This window comes from Hippoglossus stenolepis, chromosome 9, assembly GCF_022539355.2.
Source record: "Hippoglossus stenolepis isolate QCI-W04-F060 chromosome 9, HSTE1.2, whole genome shotgun sequence".
NCBI lineage: Eukaryota > Metazoa > Chordata > Actinopteri > Pleuronectiformes > Pleuronectidae > Hippoglossus > Hippoglossus stenolepis.
In genome coordinates, this window is record NC_061491.1 from 13,328,512 (window position 1) to 13,334,511 (window position 6,000).

Genomic DNA, 6,000 nt, shown 5'->3' on the forward strand with positions numbered 1-6,000 from the left:
CACACATACCAGATGATTAATTCATAGTTTATTCTTAGACCTACTGCACTCTACAGTATCTGTACTGAACTATGGCTGTGCAGCATCCTTCCTTTGGGTGGTGACATACTTGTACCACACAATAGTGCTTTATCAGACTTGAGCATCCACCCAAAGTGTTTTAATGAACTGGGTGTTCTCGGGATAAAAACAAAGGTGCCAAATGCCTTCAACTAATTAAAAACTGTCAATTGTGCAATGTTACACAACCATGCACAAACAGGCAGGTTCAGCTGGTGGACGATGAAGTCAGCCGTGAGACCGACTGAGCGAGGAAGACCGGTATCCAAGCTGTAGAGGCAGTAAACACCAGCTGAGCTCTTCACCAAGACTGAACATCCTCTGGTAAATGTTCACATCATACTAGACTATACACAAATACATATTGTTATTACAGTATTTGCATTGCGGATAAGGTTCATAACTATTATTTTATTTAGGCCCAATGATTAATCTCACATCCAGCTCCCCCCTCAACCCTCAAAGGATAAGCGGTATGGATGCATGGATGGATGGATGGATGGATGGATGGATGGATGGATGGATGGATGGATGGATGGATGGATGGATGATGGAGGATCATGGCCATGCTTTTCTATTTATAACACATGTTTGCACAAGTATCTGAACAAAAAAGCAAATAGGTTTTCATGTCCACATCAGGCTACAGTAAACATGTCATACAGAAGTCTGTATTAAAACCTAGAAGCTATTATCAAGTCCCAATTTGGAACAGACATGGAAATATGAGACACTAAAAGGATACCATAGACTTTATGTGTGCCTTTATGATGGATGCTCCTTGCGCACTGGCCGGTCTGGACACTGGTCTCTCTCCCTCTCTCTCTCTCTGTCCACTTTATGAATGGATGGGTGTGGCCCTGGTGACTCGCAGTGAGGCTGTCGTCACCGCGCTCGTTGATAGGCGGCTGTGCGTGCGTGCCGTGGCGGCTGAAGGCTGGGTCTGTCTGGAGCGAAACATAGCTCTTCTGCCAGCGCCTGGGAGAGGAGACAACCGCAGGGAGGGAGAGGTGAGGAGAAAGAGACAGAGACAGAGGGAGAGAGACATAGAGAGAAAGGGAGGAGAGAGAGAGACGGCACCCTCCCCAGCGAGGACTAAACTTCAGGAGACAGAATTGGGTGAGATTGGATGGAAAAGCGGGTGCGGTAGAACAAAAGGCAACCAGACTTATACTAAATCATGTGTTCTCATCCTCATCATTATTTTTGTCATTATGGGGAGTAGAGAAAACAAAAAAAACAGACATGATCAGAGGTGACATTACGCACGCGAGTTGATCCAAATTGCCGGAATAAAAATCCCTCATCCAGAGGTGCTGTGTTAAAACAATAACAATAGACAAAAGACAAAAGAAAGTCAAGGCAAGGTTCCCGCTCCCCCCGTCTCTCTCCTTCCTCTGTTGTAGGTGTGACAGAAACAACAAAGGGACGTGCATGGAGAACAAACAAAAAAACTCGCATCAGGACCACATCAGCCCCAGACATCAGCCCCGCGCATGCAGACCACATCCCGTCGAATAATAGCGGCAGTGGGCGCCTGTAAACAAGAGCACGTCTGCAGGTTTTTTTGCAACATGCAGCAGTCTTCATGTAATTACATTCCTGCTGGCGTCTCCGGGCTCCAGCAGTCAGTCGGGAGCGCGTCTCTCCTCCTCTCTCACTCCTCTGTCACTTCTGGACAGATCCTCTCCAAACACGCGCATTTCGATCTTTCTTTAGGGACGCTCGGGGTCCAGGGCTGAAAGTGTCGAGGCATCGTGAGTTTGTTGTCATCCAGCGGGGATATCTGCTCTGGAGTGATCGCATGTGTTTGTGCCTTGTTGCAGTTGCATGGGGAGAAGCGGGAGACGAGCGCAGCCCAGAATAAACTGAAGTGGGAGAGAGAGAGAGAGAGGAGCGGTGGTGGAGAGGTGTGAGCTGGGAAAAAGTGGACGTCGAGGTGGAAAGAGAGTCGGACTGATTCCCGAGGTGCACGTCTGGTGAAAGGTAAGAGCCACGATCATTACGCACACTGTTAACTTGTGATGATGTGGATAAACCGGAGAGTGTGGGGTTACATAACGGTTCAGTAACTTTGGCTGGTTCAGTTGTGAAGTTATCGACAATGCTGAGGCTGAACTTGAACAGTTTTGTTACTTCTGCTCCGGACAGATTTGTTCAGCTCTTTGGGAACAAATATCAACCCGGACATCACATTGCACGGTCGCTTGCCTGAAGATTATATTTGCAAAAGTTTGCATGAAGTGTAAAAACTCCAAGTTAAAGTATAAATTTAATGCGGGTGTGTCACTTTAACTCAACCCAACCAAATCTGCAGCACTTTGACTAAAGTCATGCGGCTTCTCCCCCAGAGGAGCAGTTATATATTTAGTAAATCACCTTTTATGTGCCTTTGTTTGTCTTTGGTTTCCCTTTCGTTTTTATTGAGTTATCAGTACAGCTATTACTAAGAAAATGAACGCACTTTTAAGATAACATAAGAAAAAAGGAGATACAATAAAAACCAAGCACAAAAAATACAAGTAATGGATATTATTAGTATTGAGACATTAGAGTTAAAAACTTGTATATGCACATAGGCTAAAGATATTAAAAAACACCACACAACGCTACAATACAGAATTATAATAACACAATGTTAGAAAAATGGCAAAATAATAATAATAAAAAAATTGTAATCAATATTCTGTACAGTTGCAGTTAAAACTTCAGCGTTTTGCAGAAAAGCGATGGCAAAATATTTGAATTGTGACAATGTCAATATCATCTCATCTACCTGAGAGTATTCCTGCGTGGAAATAATTCAAAGGATGCTACGTCAGATTACTTCCTTCTCTTTCGTCTGCACTACACTACTTCCGTCAGGTTGTCTTTGGTGTCGCATTCATTGAAAAACTTCAGTCTTGTGCTTTGCAAAAAAAAATAAAAAATCTAGTTTTCCTTGCAGAAGCAGGTATGCTCCACCACCTGCTGCGTAGATAAGTGAGTCCTGCTCGAAGAGAGAGTGGAGTCACATTGTGTTGACGCAGCCAAACAGTGTGGCCGCTGCTGCAGTTACTGTATATGTGCTTGAGCCCACAAAGCCTGGACAGAAAGTTGGTATCTGTGACTACAGGCAAAACACCATGCAGTTATCAGCCACACCAGCAACGCCCTCAATTTCCAGACTTTTTTTTGTTCCCTTTTCTTTATTTTTCCAACTCTGTGAGTGTGTGTGTGTGTGTGTGTGTGTGTGTGTGTGTGTGTGTGTGTGTGTGTGTGTGTGTGTGTGTGTGTGTGTGTGTGTGTGTGTGTGTGGGTAACCGGGGCTTTCCAGTACTGTTGCACACAAAACATTCCTGGCTGCTGGATGGTTGACTAGTGGGCCAAGTCCACACAGCTGGGAGTCATATAAGAAGCTGTGTCTTTGTGTGAGTTGAGCAATATCACACAAAAAGACACACACACACACACACACACACACACACACACACACACACACACACACACACACACACACACACACACACACACACACACACACACACACACACACACACACACACACACACACACACACACACACATGCTGACACACAGAAACACACACATAACAGTCTGCTCCCAGGCCACACCTCCCATTAAACTGGATCCAGAATGACCAGGGGCTGTGCGACTGTATTGTTTGTTTGTGTACAAATGCACACACAGTATATGAATATATTCAAGGATAGAGAGTTGTAATTATTAAAGCGATCCTTTCAAGGAACACTCAAATACACACATCCTTGGACGCCAACACAGGCATTCATGCACAAAAAGAGGGAAAAAAGAAAACCAACAGAGAATCTCAGTCGTTGTACAACAGTGTCTTCTTCTCTTACCAGCACCACATGATGTTTGTCCTCTTAAGTAAGTATTGGAGAGAGGGAAAAGGAGAGAGAGTGAGAGAGAGAGAGAGAGAAGGAGAGAAGCAAGTGATTGTGCTGGTGATGGCAAGCAGACAGTTTGCTTCTCTCTTGCTGGCTGCCTCTTTGGTTGTTTTTTTACACAGGCCGTCAGAAGCAAAGAATGTGTATTCAAGAGCAGAACGCAGAGCGAGGCAGCGGCGAGGGGAAAGTTAAGGAAGATCGGCCTCGCGTGAAGAGAAGAGGAGGAGAGGAAAGGAGAAGAGAGAAGTTTGAAAGTGAACAAGACAGAAACTCAGTGGAGAGCAGAAAGAAGGGAGGGAAAAGGAGCGCAGATCCTGAGGAAGAGGGACACAAAGGGTTTTTTTGGCCAAAAGGGAAATTAGAGCAGAGCAGGCCAAGGGAGTGAGAGAGAGAGAGAGAGAGAGAGAGAGAGAGAGAGAGAGAGAGAGAGAGAGAACGAGAGATTGGGAAAGAGAGCAAGGGGGTCAGTCGCTGGATTGCATATGACTGTAAACATGACAAATCAGAGAATAACAAGTTGTTTAAATCCTCTTTCAGTTTGAATCTTTGTCTAGCTCACCTTTTTAGTTTGAGCTGAACTAATGGTAAAGAAAGGATTCAAGAAAAAAGTCCTAGTCAGTTGCCACAGACCTTTTCAGGAAATGTCTAACACGCAATAAATGCAAAACTGAAAACCCCCCAAAAGAATACAAATATCTCAGGATGAAAAAGAGGTGTCATACACATAGCAGACACTGACAAAGTTAGTCAACTTAGAAAGACAATGACATACGAGTGCTGTTGCCAATAATGGCCAACGCCAGTGTCGATGTGTTGTAAACAAAAACACGCGAATACCGTAATAATAATAATGTAAAATCAAACACAAATGCTTTTAACAGCATTTTTACATACTCATAATATCCGGCATGTCTGTGGCACATGTAAACGAGTGCAGGAAGTACAACACCCCTTATCTAGACCACCATATATGATGACATGAGTTGTTTGTGTGTGTGTGAGATAGAACAAGTCAATGAGACAGTATGTGTGTTTGCGTGTGTACACATGTGTTTCTGTTTGTACTTGTACCATACTTATACCTTTGTGCGGATTATTTTAAGCATAGACCCTAGAGAGTGAGGACATTTTGACCGGTCCTCACTTTTTTAATGGACTTTTAAGGGGTTAAGACTTGGTTTTAGGGTTAGGGCTAGAATTAGGTTAGGGTAAGGGGCTAGGGAATGCATTATGCCAATGAGTGTCCTCACTAAGATAGAAGTACAAGAATGTGTGAGTGTGTTTGTGCGTGTGGTGGGCGAGGCTTTGATAGGAAGGTGATGTGTTGCCAGTGAGGACAGGACAGGGCAGGGTCGGACCAAGAGGGTGAGAGGAGATAAAGGAGCCAGTTAATTTGAGGAAGGGATTCCTCGTCGAGCTGCGGCCGCTCAGACTGCTCTGGGTTCAGGGGTCAGACACGATGGTTGTGTCCAGAGTTCCAGGGCGCTGATAGGGAGGTGTATTACACAACCACAATTCTCGGTCAAAGGTTTTACGCAGCAAGAATCGTCGAATATTTGAACGGTTCAGGGCTTTTTGGATTGCAGTTAATCAACTAAATCACAGTTGGTTAAAAAAAAAAGTTGATTTGAAAAGTTGAAAATTTACTGTTTGTATTTTACCTTGAATGTTATTTCTTCCCTCGCACAGATGGGTTGCTTGGCTGTAGTCGTTCTCTATTTATGTTATTGTTTGTGTCAGTGTGTACGTGTGCGCGCTCTTATATATCTATACTGCAACAGATATATCTATATCTGTGCATCTGCGTGATTATGCATTTTTGTATGTGTGCCTGCAATTTGATCCCCGGGTGTCTCTTTCTTTAGCATCTGCTCCTCTCGTTTGTGGCGGAAAGCCGATCCCCTACGGGTGAATTGGCTCCAAAGTCATATGACTGAGGAATTGCCAACTACTCTAGATATTCAAGTGAATGCGCCGCAATCACAGATTGCATTTCACGCCATAGGGGGTCATGTAGGGGTTTTACAGT

The 6,000-nt window shown here is 44.2% G+C and overlaps 1 long non-coding RNA gene across 1 annotated transcript; it reads right to left on the reverse strand.

Annotated features, from left to right (window-relative positions):
* Positions 1-8: 8 nt before the first annotated feature.
* Positions 9-3,140, reverse strand: LOC118115398. Its single transcript, XR_004697556.2, has 2 exons — positions 1,659-3,140; positions 9-1,038 (listed from the first exon to the last, which is right to left on the reverse strand). It is a non-coding gene; the product is annotated as an uncharacterized LOC118115398 (long non-coding RNA).
* Between the last annotated feature and the right edge of the window lie 2,860 nt (positions 3,141-6,000).